General features: G+C 37.4%; 1 protein-coding gene across 8 annotated transcripts in view; it reads left to right on the forward strand.

Annotated features, from left to right (window-relative positions):
- SGMS1 (sphingomyelin synthase 1) overlaps positions 1-16,699 on the forward strand; it is a 289,370-nt gene that overhangs the window by 129,000 nt on the left and 143,671 nt on the right. For all 8 annotated transcript variants that reach the window (XM_082854352.1, XM_082854351.1, XM_082854344.1 and 5 more), the window contains one exon: positions 12,197-12,236. The gene's annotated coding sequence lies outside the window, so the exon portion shown is untranslated. The remainder of the gene's footprint in view (positions 1-12,196; positions 12,237-16,699) is intronic.

Consider the following 16,699-nt stretch of genomic DNA (forward strand, 5'->3'; position numbering starts at 1 on the left):
AGCCAAAAATGTCCCCACATATTTCTAATGTTAGGAGTCATATTTATATTTCTTAATTTCCAACTTGTCTCTCATCCTTATACTGCATTGCCTCCCATGGCAATTTTTTAATCAACAGTAATCAAACTCAACTCTTGCTCATAATTTGGAATAGTTAGAATAATTGGAATAATTGTAAATGCAAATCATTTCAATACAAAATCACAGATGAGGGAGAGCGTCTCACCCAGATCCCTGTCTTATAGTTTACACACACACACACACACACACACACACACTTTCTACCCACCCTGAAGCACAGAGGTGGCAGAAAAGACTTTCTCAAAGTCAAAAAAAATTGGCAGCTCACTGGACTCAACCCCTATTTGTGCGGAGCCTGTTGGCATTTCTTCGAATTCTCAGTTTGCTTCAGGCAAATGTATTTGATTGGGCTGTGTTTGTTTTCTAATGAGTGATTTTGACCTTTCAAAGGGCAACATTTGGAGGGTTGATATAATTGAGTTGAAAAGGCCTACCATGGAACTGCAGGACAAGTTTGTGGCTATTTTGGAAAAGGTATCTTGCTCCTGGTCTCTCTCTTAAGTAGTTTTATAATGCTGAGAAAACTGGACACTTCTGGTGAGACTTGTCACTGTTACCTTAGCAGGTGTTTGTGCAGGCTCCCTCCAGATTTAAGTAGAGTAGGAGGCAGGTTGAATAATCTCATATGTACTAACCCTGGTGGTTCTCATGGAGGAAAGAATTTTTTTTTAAACATTTTTATTGGAGTATAATTGCTTTACAACGGTGTGTGAGTTTCTGCTTTATAACAAAGTGAATCAGCTATACATATGCATATATTCCCATATCTCGGAGGAAAGAATTTTTGGTGAATGAAAAATGTTATTGTTTGAGAACATTCACTTGTTCAGAAAATTTGTTCAGTGCCTGTTGTGTGGCAGATACAGTTTTCATTTCTGTGGATGAATTGGGCATAGATTTTGCCTGTTGTTTGTGGTGCTGATTGTTTCCAGACTCTTTCTGTATCTTCAATAAAAGACAAAAGATTACTTGACTACATCCACTTAGGACACTATACAACTGTATTGTCCATTGTACAGGATCAGGGTTAGAGGTTAGTTCTGGTAGCATCTTTGCCTGATGGTATCAGTCTCATTCATTTACGAGTATGCCTCTGGAATATAAAATGTGTTTTTGGGAACGGATTTAATGAAGAAGTTGATTCATTATGCAGGAGGGACATCAGATGATTATATCTTTTAAAAAAGCATCTCTAATGTCCCGGAGTTCTTGGGCCTCAAATGTTGGTTAATCAGTTAAGTCACAGCACTTCAGGAAACTATGACCAATGCAGAAATGTCTTCTGATGAATACTGGGAGAGAATTTGCAGATGCTGGAGTAAACTTCCTCTAAATAAATGCTCTTACACAAATTTGGAGGTGTTGAGGGATGTGCATTTCTTACTGACTGTGGAAAAGTTCATTGAAACTGTTGACATACACCTTTCATTAGTGATTCAGAAATAGTAGAAGTTGTTTTGAAATCACCCAAGTTATAGTAACAGGAAAATAATTCTTCTCATCCTCATCTGCCTCTTCTTCCTCACTATTATTATTATTATTATTAGAGTAGGAACATGGCTTGGGAAAAATCTGTTTGAATCAATAACTCACTTGGCAGACACTTGAACTGATTGAGAGCTATTTTATGTCTCTTTTACTTTCATGGAAGAGAGACCACTGATTAAAAAGCTTGATATTGGAGAGCTCTTAAAAAACAAACAAACAAACAAACCAATAAAACAGAACAGACTTAGGGCATCTCCTGATATCCTGATTTATGTACATATAGTGTATTACAATACACTATAGTGTATTACAATAATTGATGTTCTTAATGATGACCTTTGACTCATGACAATCATGTGAAATTGGGTTCTGAGTACTCTTCTTGTTTCTCTTTTAAAAATCAGTAAATAGCCTCGGAAGTATATTTGAGGAGGCAGGAAAATGCTTAGGATATAATGTGAGTGAAAACAAGTTACAAATTAGTATGTATATATATCCTCAAGTTGGTAAAACCCAACAGCATTTTCCAACATTTTACAGTGAATCTGGGTGACTCTTATAAAAAAATATTATTAGAAGTTGGGGTGGGGGGGAATCATAATTCTCCACAAAGCAGTGAGTCAACCATCTCAAAATAGAGGAGGGGGCAGAGGGCAAATGCAGAAGAATATTTAATAGTTTAATAGCCTGGAAACATGTCCACATGTTGTGACATGAAAAATGATTATAAAACAGTGTGTATAGTCCTAAATTTGTAAAATGAATGAATTTATAAAACAGGAAGTACACAAAAGTGTGTATAAAAAGTATACAAAATACACGAAATTATGCCAAAAATACACAAAATTTATACAGGAAGGAAAAAAGTATTTATTTAAACTGTATATACACCAGTGGAGCAAACAGAAATCCTCGTCCTTCTGGTGTTCTAAAGAAGGGCTGGAAAGAAATATTTCAAAATGGTAAGTGATTCTGACTGACGGCTAAGTTTACTGGTAATTTTTCTTGTCTGTGAGTATCTTTATTTTCTAATATCATTCAGGGAACATCTGTTACTTTTGTAAACGGGGAAAGTAAGAAAAAAATGTAATATATTTCAGGAAGATCTTCACTTACTAAAAGAGAAAACAAAAAATGAGCCTAGAAAGTCACTTTTCTCTCATCTGGGCAGTTAAGTCTCCACTTTATTGTTTGATAAATGAGCCATTTAAAGAGTTTTATTTTAACCAGGTCTCCTAAGGCAGGCAATGCTTTGTAGCCCATGGTTGTTACTACTTTAATGATGCAAACTTAAAACATCAGGGCAGCGAGTGAGTGGATGAATGATTCTCGGGCAGTTCTTCACGTCCTCAGATGACACTTAGGAGGTGAGGCCCCCTTTGTCTTTGCATGTGGCTGGCCTGGATGGACACTTAACTCTTGGCTGAGAAATAAACCCAGTGGAGGAAATTCAAGAACCAAGCCAAGTGCATCATTTTCCCTAGGATGTTAATTTCCGAGATCTAGTCCTTGGAGTTCTGAGAAGCGAGAGGAGTATGTTACTGCAGACCTTTCTTGGAGATTCTCAGTGCTCATTAGCATATTGAAGGTTCTGAGAAATTCTGGAGCAAAGGTAATTGCTGCCAAAGAAGGGTTTTTGTTTTTATTTATTTACTTATTTATTTATTGGCCCCCGCGGTATGTGGGATCTTAGTTCCCCAGCCAAGGATCAAACCCGTGCCCCCCTGCAGACCTAACCACTAGACTGCCAGGGAAGTCCCCAAAGAAGGGTTTTTAAAAAGTGGAATCTGACTGACTTCAGTGGAGTGGGGAGCCGGGTGGATGAGGCTCTGAAAGGAAAGAGTAGTCCTTGAAGAGGAGGAGAAAAGGACGTTACGCATTAAGGAGGTCCCTGCACAGATCTGGGAGTGGCATGAAACTTGGAGTTCTCCAAACCTAAGGATGTGGTTTCAACAGTAGTAGTTTTACATGTGCATGAAACTTTAAATGGTTTCCTGAATAGTTGTCCAAGTCTTGAAAAGTATACTTCAATCACATTTTATAAATTACAATGACTTATTTTAAGTCTTAGAGACTTGTGACTTGCAAGTGATTTCAGCTGCATAAATCATTAGTGGAAATATATTTTCATGCATCAAATTTACTTATATCAAGAAACTCCTATTGATTTTCATTTGATGGGTTTTTTTAAATAGCGTTTAGAAAAATGAATGATACAATTACTTCTACTCACTGTTTCTGTAAAGTAGAATCATTTGGCCCTGTTTTCTGCTAATGTCTGTACTTTTTCCTTTAAAACAGTCATATCAAGTGATGAGTAGAGAACCTTAATTTAAGCCCCCTATTTTGAGGAGTTTAAAGGTTCCAAAAATTTTTTTAAAAAATTGCCTGCATATATGAGCCTTGCTTTGCTAATTTACATGTGTAGCTATTTAGCTCAGAACATTTAAGGACAAAAGCAACAGAATAAGAGCAACAGATTGCAACCAAGATTATTATTTTTTTCTGAATAAATGGGGTTGCTTAACTTGGTAGGTTATGTGTCCCACTTGTCTTTGTTGCATGGATCTAACTGTATTTTTTTTTAATTGGGGTATAGTTGCTTCATAATGTTGTGTTAATTTCTGCTGTACAGCAAAGTGAATCAGCTTTGGATCCAAATCCATTTTGGATTTCCTTTCCATTTAGGTCACCACACAGCACCAAGCAGAGTTCCCCATGCTATACAGCAGGTTCTCATTAGTTATCTATTTTATACATAGTAGTGTATATATGTCAATCCCGATCTCCCACTTCATCCCCCCCACCTTTTCCCCCCCTTGGTGTCCATACATTTGTTTTCTACGTCTGTTTCTCTATTTCTGCTTTGAAGATAAGTTCATCTGTACCATGTTTCTAGATTCTACATATATGCGTTAATATACGATATTTGTTTTTCTCTTTCTGACTTACTTCACTCTGTATGACACAGCAGCATGTAAAAGAATGAAATTAGAACACTCCCTAACACCATACACAAAAATAAACTCAAAATGGATTAAAGACCTAAATATAAGACCGAACACTATAAAACTCTTAGAGGAAAACATAGGAAGAACACTCTTTGACATAAACCACAGAGTAATGAAAATAAAAACAAAAATAAACAAATGGGACCTAATTAAATTTAAAAGCTTTTGCACAGCAAAGGAAACCATAAACGATACGAAAAGACAACCCTCAGAATGCGAGAAAATATTTGCAGACTAAGCAACTGACAAGGGATTAATCTCCAAAATATAGAAATAGCTCATGCAGCGCAGTATCAAGATCTGACTGTATTTTTAGTTGTGTTTTTCTCACACACACACACACGCGCGTGCACACCACTGTTTTCTATGTGGATTTACTTGGATTTTATTTACATTGTATCCATTAAGAAGTGGATGCATGATATACATCTACGGCATTGGGATTCAAGGCTTGCTACCCACTGATGTACATAAAAGGCTGAGAATGTAACTTGCTTTACTGGTGAAATTGCTGTGATGTCATTGCCATTTGTTTGTCACTGAATTGCAAGGATCTGGCTCCCAAATAGCACAGACCAGTTATTCATAGCCTGATAGGTTATACTGTGACCAGTTGCTGTGAGTGATGGAAACTCTTTTCTAGGTGTTTATAACAGAGCGATTTTTAAAATGCATCATCATTGCTAAAGAGTAATTTTCAAAAAGTTAAAAAGTATTGCATGTAGGTATAAAATGAATGTATATCATAGTTTTTGTTCAACTTAGGGAATTAAAGGAGAATTTGAAGAACTGAAAAAAAAGGAATGCTATAATGAATTTATTAATAATAACAAAATTGGTTTAAAAAGAGCAATAAAACATAACGTTTGGATTATCTTTCCTTCCAGGCAGATCAAATTTTATTTGCATTGCTAGGGATAAGAATTATTTGGAACTACTGTCTGTTTTATGGAGGTGTAAAATAATAGTCGGTCAAAGGTGCATAGCCCTATTGACTCAGAAAATCCCCAGAAGGCCCTCTGGGTGATGTCTAGCACTCACTGAAGGGACAGACACCTAGGACTCTCTTTTGTCCATTTCAAAATCTTGGACGATTTTTCCTGACATCATTAAAAAAATACTTTTCCAGCAATTTCATTCTTTGAGTACTTATAGTTTCAGACTCTGAGATTAATGCTCTTCTAATTTGTTCAAAACTGAGTGACAAGAATATTTAAAATGGGTATTTGGATTTCCAATGTCTTGTTCTGTTACCATTCCTCCTCCAAGCCCCACTCCACCCAGGTGGAGTATTGAAAGTATTACAGTTAAGGTGGTAGCACCATCTGACCTAACTATTTCCTCTAATGACCAATCAAGTAACACTCTCTGCTTCTTACTTTCTTTAAGGGAGAGGTAGGGCATTGTAGTATCATTTTATATTTTAAATGAAAAATAGAGCAATTGAAAACAATACATAAAATTCTAATATTCTGTGTACAAATGGGATAGCCTGGGAAGTGACACATTTTAAGAGTCTTTACAGGAAAATTTGTAGTTCCAATTATGAATTTAATAGATGAAAATTCATCATGTGACAGCCCAGGTAATACGGAATGTTTTCCACCACTGCTCAGAAACTGTACCCAAAAGCAGAATCCTCCTTGGTCTGAAAGGGATGTGTTGATATTGCCAGAGGTTGCCTGTACTGAGATTATAAACCATAGGAGAGGATTTATAGATCTTCTCATAAATTGACCTTATTTTATAGGTGAGAAACCTGAAGTCTAGAAGAAAGAGAGAGTTGAAAAAAATTTGACCTCAGATTTCTTACTAAGTGATATGAGCTGTTCACTTCCTTAAATTAGTCTAAAAATAAGTGCTTTAATTCTAACTAAACATGTCAATAGTAGGTCTTCACATAAAAATTTAATTTAGGTTACTTTCATAGGCTCTGTCTTTCGGTAATTTTTTGCTTGCAAAAACCAGGTTAGTTTCACTCAAGAAAAGGTAGAGGGGGTGAAGGTGGAGATCAGGATGTAGGTGGTTCAGGTTCAGCTCTCACTTTCTATGGCAGACTTGGCTCATGACACTTACCCTGACCCTGAGTGTGCCTCTTGACCTTTTACCCCAATATCTAACTGGCAATTTCCTTTAGAGTTTCTTAATTCCAGTTTTTGAGGCAGAGAGTCTTGATTGGCTGGCCCCAACTTTTTAGCCAATAAACGCAAGTTGAAGACTCCTGGCCAGCCTATGAATGGCTGCATTTTGGTCAGATGTTTCTCCAGGTCTGATCAGCTATGGCTGTGTGTGTAGGGACTTGAATCATGTGATACAGAAGATGGCAGTTGAGAAGCAACTGAGCCTGGGTGTGGTAGAATCCCCCAGAAATAGAAGTGGGTGAACTGACACTGTGATATGTCTTCTATAAATTCAATTTTAGTAAATTAGTTGATTCTCAGTTAAAAACACATTTCTCATAATCTCCCTTGGAACTGGATTTAATGTTTTAATCTGTTTCTATATTGGAGTACATTTGGGATTTCTTTTTAGTTCATCTTATATTCTTATTAGCCAGCTAAATTTTGCCTTTTTTAGGAACACAAAAGACAGTTTTTGCGACTTGCAAAGTTTATTATGGTAGCTTGGTTTGACAATTCATGCTGAATTTTCTTTTGAAGCTCTAATGTTACTGCAAAGTATTTAAAAAGGAAATTAGAAAATTCTCATTGTTGTGAGTTCCTTTAATTTCCATGAAATATTTATTCTCAATATCTGAGAAGAATCCAGAATCAAAAGGCAAGGCATTTGGATTCATTTTTAAAGTAGTTCTTACATTGCTGACCTGTATATACTGTATGTTTGGGATATGGCATAACTTATATTTATGAGACTTTCTGAGTAGTTAGGGAGAAAGTGTGACTGTTTCAGAGGGAGACTGCTTGGACAATGATAGATTAGATGTGGTTTAGATAATTTTTTAAAGGCGTTATAGTTTTTGATCCTATTTTACTTGAAACTTTTTGATAGTGATGTAAGACTGTGTAAAGATGGTTTTACTGGAAGGTAAATTATAATAAAATATTATGTGGACATAATTACCAATCCAGAATTTATTGGTGTGCACATAATATTTTGAGAAAAAAGTTCTTAAGTCAGAAAAGAGCATGTGGACAATTCCTTCATTATTGCAAGTATGCTTATTTCCATTGTTCTTACTAAGCCCCGTGACAGACATGGACTAACCGTGTGGGGAGCAGGGTAGGCGAAGGACATTATAGGGAACTGCAGGGGCAAACATTTAGCAATGACTAAGTCTTTCGAGGGTGTGTAGTAATCCACTTTTGATAATAATGACTAAGCGAGAAAAGTAAGGGTGGCTGAACTGAGGGCTTGATTTGTTATAATTGCTGACAGAGAAACATGATAGGGTTTTGTTGGGTGCTCACCAATGTCTGTCCTAGGTACTGAGAGCATTATATTGGGTTGGCCAAAAAGTTCGCTCGAGTTTTTCTGTAACATGTTACAGAACACTGGTCAAGTGTAGCTCGTGCCCTCAAGGAGCTGTACAGTAAGAATGTACTGTAGCGAAGGGGAGAAAAAGACTTCCCTGGAGTGTGGTTGAACGTGTTCTCCCTGGTGAAGAACACTGGTCCCAGCTGCTAGCAGAAGGAAGCCTTGCAGTATCTCCAGCAGGAGACTGCGACTTGCAGTCACCATAAACTAGACAGGATGCCTGGGGCTTTGCAACTGTAGTTGTCGTCTTCTTTTTTTTTTTTTTTAATTATCATCTATGACTTTATTTTTTTTTATATATGTTTGGCTGCATTGGGTCTTCGTTGCTGCACCTCGGCTTTCTGTAGTTGTGGTGAGCAGGGGCTACTCTTCGTTACGGTGCACGGGCTTCTCATTGCAGTGGCTTCTCTTGTTGTGGAGCACGGGCTCTAGACGCTCGGGCTCAGTAGTTGTGGCACACATGCTCAGTAGTTGTGGCTCACGGGCTCTAGAGTGCAGTGTCAGTAGTTGTGGCGCACGGGCCTAGTTGCTCTGTGGCTTGTGGGATCCTTCTGGACCAGGGCTCGAACCCGTGTCCCCTGCATTCGCAGGCGGATTCTTAACCACTGCACCACCAGGGAGGTCCCGCAACTGTAGTCTTAAGACTGTAAAAGTTCTTCTCCAAGCCAAGCCAAGAAAGAAAAGGTTCTATTAAACTGTTTACTGACAGTTAAATATTAGAGGAAGAAAGCACTAACGTTGTACTTCGGATTTTGAACTCTTTTAAAGTAAGATTTAATTTGCATAGCACTCTGTTTATGAGTGAGAATGAGGACACTTTCAGTGGTTTTTCCTATTCTAATAAAGTATAATTTTAATAGAAAATTTAATAAAAATAGGAAAATATAATTAAATTGGTCACGTGCTATTACTGGTCTCACTATAGTATTCAAGTATAATTACACACCGTTTTCCCCCTGAGAAGAAGCAACTGAATTACAATAATTCAGTTTGGGACAGGCCTGCCAAAAAATGAAGCATACCTGCTGCCCTTTCTGTGTCTTATGTCTGTGAGCCACCTAGCAAGATGAACCAGTGCCCTCCCTGACCTAAGAGGGAGTCATAAGCCTGGAAAGGACTAGCCTTCCTGCAAATACAGGCTTGTAGAGTAGGAGTTTGCCGTGCCTTAGAGAATGTTGTGAACTTGAGTCTTTTCCTTCCTCAGCTTTGCTCCCGAGGCTCATTCCTTTTTACTTTGAATCTTCTCCTACTTCAGTGTAGTTTTTCCTGGGAGGAAGTCAGCAGTAGTAAAAACACAGGAGTTTGGGTATTGCTATACCAGCACTATTGTAAATAAGGGAAGGGTACCTTACTCTCTCCCCACTCCCCCCAATATTCTTCTGAATGTCACTGGGTTAATGTCTACAAAGATTCTTGCCTTACTATACTCAGTCTTAGTTGAAAGTTTAAAGCCACGGCCATCTAAGTGTAATTTGGATAATGTTTTTCCTGCTTTACTGTGCCAGGTGAGCATAGTTAACTCTCTTACTCACTAGTCCCAGAAAGAATTCACATGGTATGTTCACAGCATGTGTCCACTGTAAAATCAAGCCTGCAGCTTTTACTATGCTTTCCCTGTGCCAGAGCTGGTACAGACAATCACCAGAGAGCTCTCAGCTGCTTTAGCAGCTATCTAAATCCATAAAAAGAGTCCATCCAGACCTATCTTTATTTCCTGTCCTCAAGCCACTGGCTAACAAGAAACTTCCCCCCGTCTCGCAGAAGGAAGGCACGTTGATATCCTTTGCTCAGGACACATCAAAAACAATTGGAAACCGGAAAATAGTGAAAGAATCACTAAATGATTTGGAATTGGAAAGCAGATTTGGTTGCTATCATCTTTAAGCCAGAACTGTCCTGTGTTTTTGGCGTTCAACACTACTTGATTTGGGACCTTTTCCTACTTCCTCGCATTGAAATCTTGGACAAGTTTTTGACCTTGGACAATTTTCTGACCTTGGACAAGTTATATGACCTGTTTGGGCCCAGTGTCTGCATTTGATAAATTGGTGATCCTAACCTTTCCCTGCTTGCAGGGTTCTTACAGGATTAAATGTGAAGACATTTCATGATGTCTGACAATCATAGTTATTGAGGTTGACATATTATTTTGTATTTATCAGTGAGGATGCAAGAAGGCCTTATCACATAGTCTTACAACAACTTTTTTAGATATTTTATTTCCTCTCCCTCTCAAGTAGCAGATTAGAAAGTTCCCTTTTTGAAGAGTGTTCTCATTTTGGCCCCCGCTTTTTTGAATGTACTTATGATAGAATTAGATATTCATGCAGGTGTGGTGTATCGTTTGAAGGTGACATTATCATAGGTTCCTCAATAATTTTTGGTGGTAATTTGCCTTCTGTATCTGTGACTTTCTCTGAGGGACATCATGTTCTTTAGATTTCCACACTTGCAGTGACAAGGCATTCAAAGTGGATAAAACAAGTTAACATGTCAGAAATTTACACCTTGTGAAATTGAAGGATTTCTTTTGAAATTTCTCCTTTGAGGTACAGAAAGATGAGTACGCCTAGTTTACACGTAACAGAACCATTCAACTTTTTGGTAATTCAGCAGAAAGACTTGATGGAATTTGAATTACTTGGTTCTTTTCTTATAATGATTCATGGGCAAAGACAATACAATATATTCTGTATCCAATTACAATGGCTTCTTTTCTGTGAACATTTTCCTTTTTGTTTTTGGTGTCTAGCCCTGCATACAGGCTGTAAAGAGGAACAGCTTTGCGTCACCTACTAACTGTTTAACTTTATGCACTATACTTTGCTTTGAGACTTAATATCCTTATCTGTCTACAGGCAGATAAGATATGCTGTCTTCAGAGCAATTGGAAGATCAAATGAGATGATGCGTCAGTAACTTGGTCTAGCTTGTTAGACTAGTAGTAGACTAAACATACTTGTTTGGTAATTATCTTTATTTTATAGGTGTTTTTATACCTATAGAAAGGAGGTCCAAACTCCCTTGTCCCCCTCCCCCCTTCCCTCTGCTCCTGCTTCTCACATGTCACTTCCAACCGTACATACCTCCTGGACAATAGGAAGAAAGGCCCTTTCCCTGCTATTTATATCATAAAACACCTTCTGTTTCCTGCGATCTCTGGAGACCCTGCAGGTTGACTTCAAACAACCATGCAACCAGTGAAAACATCTTCCTCAGACACATCAACATCTTTCTGAAATAATATCTTCTTGCAGTCTGTGACTACTTGCTTCTCTCTTGCATTTTATTTTGGTCCAGATGCAGAGATTCTTAGACTCTCAGACAGATCCTTGATCCAATAGGCAAAACTAGTGTGTGGTGTTCAAAGTCATGGCAGTGGTGATCTTTGGGGAGAGTGGTGGTTACACATATGTGTTCACTTTAGGAAAATTAAGCCACTCAAGATTTTTGTATGTATAAAATATATTAATACAAATGTTTATTAATTTTTTAAAAGGGTACTTTTTCACCTCTTTCTGCAGGTACCATAATTCACATGTATATTCACGTATATATTTTTGAAGGGCTATATTTCATTTTTAGTTGAGAAAGTCTTTTGTGAAATTCAATGAGGAAGCATTTCTAAGCTTTTAAGATGAGGTGGATTAAAGTCTATTTATAAGCTTCTTTGATCATAAACATTTATATGTTGTGTAGTTTATCACAGGATACTGAATATAAACATGTTGCTACCTTTTTTACTCCTTTTTTACATAATTCTTATGTTTTGAAAACATGCCTTCATGCTTCTTTATCTTTCTCTGTATTGTCAGCGGTTATTTAGCTGAATGGTGAGAAGATAATTTATAAAATATAGGATTCTAGAACTCGTGATACCATTAGTTACACTTGGAATGCAATTTTTTATTGGCTTGACTTTACATACTTGCATCTGCATAGCTTTGCTTTGTGAAGCTTACTCTGAGTACCATGACAGCCAGAAATTAGCTGAGAAGTGGGAAAGAACAATTTTTGCTATGGCTAGGGAACAAGAGGTAAATAATAGTTTAAGTTTTTTTTCTTATAAGCAGCTCATGACCAGAAGAATGCAGTTTAATTTACTTATTATTTTCTTCTAGATTGGAAGGAAGACTGATGAAGAGAAATAACGGGATTCAGGTAAATGGAATTAATTTCTTTATGTACCTTTTATGTTAAGTTTACATTTTCCGTGTTTTCCCATGAGAAGAACAAAACAATTTTTGTGGTCAACTTGAACATATAAGGAATGTTTTGGGGATATAGATATAATAGTCAAGTACATACTTATACCATTTAATTAATCTAGTTACACATGTATATTTAATAATCACGTTTATATAAAACATAATATTACAATTAATACTTTTTTCCTACTTCAGAATAATTTTCTTCCAACTCTTTACATACATATTTGATGTCAGTGTCTTCATTATTAGAGTCACATTTTTGAAGCATCCAGTACCATTTGCCAAGCATGTTATCATTTTAGTTGTTTGTGATACAGCACTTTTGGAATTCATGTATGGTGCTATAATTGGAAATTTTATTCCAAGCCACAAGAAAGTATTTGCATAATGTTAGAATAGTTGCTATTTTCACTCTTTCTGTGTAGATGAACATAGGAGATCTCCACTGTGTAACAGTTTGTAGATTTGCCTTGTTAAATATTCTTTCCTTCCTTTCTTCCTTCCTCCCTCCCTTCCTTCCATCCATTTATTCATTTATTTTATTTATTTTGAGATAATTGCATGTACATTGTTTAAAATTAAACTAGTACTGTAACAGCCATTCCCTGTTGTTCTTGTACTCCCATTACTCCTTTACCCAAAGATGGTACTTTTCAACTCTTTTAGTTATATTTTCTCATGTCCACCTACCTATTTCTAAATAGCGCACTGTGTGCATTTCTTGATTTCTTTTAAAATTTTAGACATACACATTGATTTCCTGCTGAGGATTTACCTCTCATACACAACTCTTTACCCTCAGTACACATCTACTCTTCCTGTCTCTTGCGGTCATGTTACAGTCTGTGGTTAAATACATATTTAATGTTTGCTTTATTATGACTATACTTTGTTTATGACTGAGCTTTGCAAGACATATTAAAATGTCTCAGGCCATTCTGCTTTCTAGTTGGTTTATGTGAACTATTTTGTTTCTCTGGAAAATGTTTGACTCTTTTCTTTATCTCCAGAATTCTGAACTTTCATATTGGAACATATGTCTTACGGCTTGTTGATGTTCATGGTCCTTTCAATTCAGAAACTCATGTCCTCTAATTTGGAAATTTTTCTTATACTATTTCTTTGGTAATTTTCCTTTTCCTCCACCCTTTTCTCTGTTTTCTGTCAGTTTGTTAGTTGGATATTTGGACCTACTGGTTTGATTCTGTAATTTTTTAATGTCTATTTCTTAGCTATTTTCTAACTTTCTGTGTTGTTCTTTTTTTCTGAGAGGTTTTCTTAGTATTTTTTGAACTTCTAATTTCTGCCAGCATATTTTTAATTTCAAATTTAATTTTTTATTGGCCTCTGAATATTTCTTAAAAAAATGGGAACCTGTTCTTATTTCATGGATACAATATTTTCTCTTTTCCCTTGAGAATATGAATTGAATTATTTTGCAGTTTCTGTCTGCTTCTTGAACTTTTCTTTTTCCTCTGTTTCCCCTTTTTATCAACTTGTTTTGGCCCCTGGTTTTATTTTATTTTGTTTTTAAAGATTTTTGGGGGGCTTCCCTGGTGGTGCAGTGGTTAAGAATCCGCCTGCCAATGCAGGGAACGCGGGTTCGATCCCTGGTCTGGGAAGATCCCACATGCCACGGAGCACCTAAGTCCGTGAGCCACAACTACTGAGCCAGCAAGCCACAGCTACTGAAGCTCGTGAGCCTAGAGCCCATGCTCCGCAACAAGAGAAGCCACCACAGTGAGAAGCCCGTGCACCGCAACGAAGAGTAGCCCCTGCTCGCAGCAACTAGAGAAGGCCAGAGCACAGCAACAAAGACCCCATACAGCCAAAAATAAATAAATAAATCTATTAAAAAAATTTTTTTTTGATGAGGACCATTTTTAAAGTCTTTATTGAATTTGTTACAATAATGCTTCTGTTTTATGTTTTGGTTTTTTGGCTGCAAGGCAGGTGGGATCTTAGCTCCCGGACCAGGGATCGAACCCACACCCCCTACGTTGTAAGGTGAAATCTTAACCACTCGACAGCCATGGAAGTCCCTTGGCCCCTGATTTTAATGTTAGAGGTTTTACTCAAATTAATGGTGAGACTTCAGTTGTCTGTTCTTATTTGGGAGTGAGACTATAAAAAGTGGACTGGAAATTTGTTTACCTAGTGGACTTCACTATAGGCTTTTTGGACAGGAACCTGGACGTGTGAGTTACTGTCTCCAAGACATCAGAATCTGCAAATCTTTTTTCTTGGATCTTTCAGTTTCTCCAAAACGGAATCCTCTGTTCACTGTTTTGTGGGGTAAAAGCTGGCCTGTGAGGATTTGCGGAAGCCATGTGGGGGGAGGGGGCCAGACGTCTCACCATCCAAGCCTGTAATGCTGACTTCTTGATGCCTCTATTTCAACCTTATCTGATGTTTCTGAGTCTGAAGTCTTGCTGTATGGTTTTCTCCAGAGAGTAAACTGCTTCCTCTTATGGAAGTAAGGACAGTTAGGCTGGCTCTACTAGTTGGGGAGAAGATCTGGAGTTCTAACTCCTTTTTGGTTGTTGTTTAAATCAACACAAATGTATTACCTGGCAGTTCTGTAGGTCAGAAGTCTGACAGGGTCTTACTGGGCTAAAGTCAGGATTGTCTGCAGGGCTGCCTTCCTTCCTAGAGGAGAATCCATTCCCTTGCTTTCCCCAGCTGCATTCCTTGGCTCTCGGCCCCCCTCCTCCCCTTTAAAGGAGCAACAGCAGGTCAAATACCTCTCATGTTGCATTTCTTTGGCCTCCTGTCTGCTTACCTCTTTCACTTTTAAGGACCCTTATGATTACATTGACTCTGTCTAGATAATCCAGGATAATCTCCTTAATTTTTTTACTGTGGTTAAAAACACAATATAAAATTTACCCTCTTAACCTTTTAAGTGTATAATATAGTAGTGTTAACTATATTCACATTGTTAAGCAGCAGGTCTCTGAAACTTTTTCTTCTTGCAAAACTGAAACTACACCCACTGGACAACTCTCCTTTTTCCCCTGCCCCAGCTTCTGGTAAACACTGTTCTATTTTCTAAGAGTTTGACTACTTCAGATGCCTCATATAAGTAGAATCTTATAGTATTTACTTTTGTGATTGGCTTATTTTACTTAGTGTAATGTCCTCAATCAAGGTTCATCCATGTTGTAACATATGACAGGATTTCGTTTTTTTTGTTAAAGAGTAAATAATATTCCATTATATGTATATACCACATCTTCTTTATCCATTCATCTGTTGATGGACATTTAGGTTGCTTTCACCTCTTGGCTATTGTGAATAATGCTGCAGTGAAGATGGTTGTGCAAATACCTCTTTGAGATCCTGCTTTCAGTTCTGGGCGAGGGGTAATACACCCAGAAGTGGGATTGTCGGATCATGGGGTAGTTCTATTTTTAACTTTTCGTAGAACCTTCATGCTGTTTTCCATGAAGTGGTTGCATCATTTTACATTACCACCAACAGTGCACAAGGGTTCCCTTTTCTCCACGCCAACACTTGTTGTTTTGGTTTTTGAGAGTGGTCATCCTCACAGCTGTGAGATGGTATCTCATTTGGTTTTGATTTTCATTTCCCTGATGATTAATGATGTTGAGGATACTTTCATATGCTTGTTAACCATCTGTACATCTTCTTTGGAGAAGTGTCTGTTCAGGTTTTTTAACAGGGTTATTTGGTTTTTGGTGTTGAGTTGTAGAAATTCTTTATATATTCTGGATATTAATCCCTTATAATATGTATAGTTTGCAAATATTTTCTTCTATTTCATAGGTTGCCTTTTCACTCTGATTGTTTCCTTTGCTGTACAGAAGTTCTAAAGTTTGATACAGTCTCATTTGTCTATTTTTAAAGCTTTTGTTGCCTATGCTTTTGGTATCATAGCCAAGAAATCGTTGCCAAATCCAGTGTCATGAAGCTTTCCCCCTATGTTTTCTTCTAGCAGGTTTATATTTTCAGGTCTTACATTTAGGTTTTTAATCCATTTTGAGTTAAGTTTTATATGTGGTATAAGGCAAGGATCTAACTGCATTTTGTACAGACTTTAGTCAGCCTCCCTCTTCTCAGCTCCTTGCTGTCTTCTCCTGGGGACCAGAAGCTGCATGTCCTGAGCCTTTCTGGAGCATTCGGCTGGATTTTCGTTTGCTTCTCAAGCTTCGTTTGCTTCTCTTTCGTTTGCTTGCCTGTTCTGCTCTGCTCAGCAGTCATCTCTGCCTTCAGCTTCCAAAATGCCATTGATGTCTGTTGTCTTCACTAATATACTTTTCTGTTCTTTTTGTCCTTATGGATTTATATCTTTTGTCCTCTTTGCTATAATTTTAATGGGGTTGAGAAGGAAGTAGAGATAAACAGACCTATTCCATTGGGCATCCATAATCCCCAAATCCATATTGCTTT

The sequence above is a fragment of the Leucopleurus acutus genome (genome assembly GCF_964270905.1).
Source record: "Leucopleurus acutus genome assembly, chromosome: 14".
NCBI classification, from domain to species: Eukaryota; Metazoa; Chordata; class Mammalia; order Artiodactyla; family Delphinidae; genus Leucopleurus; species Leucopleurus acutus.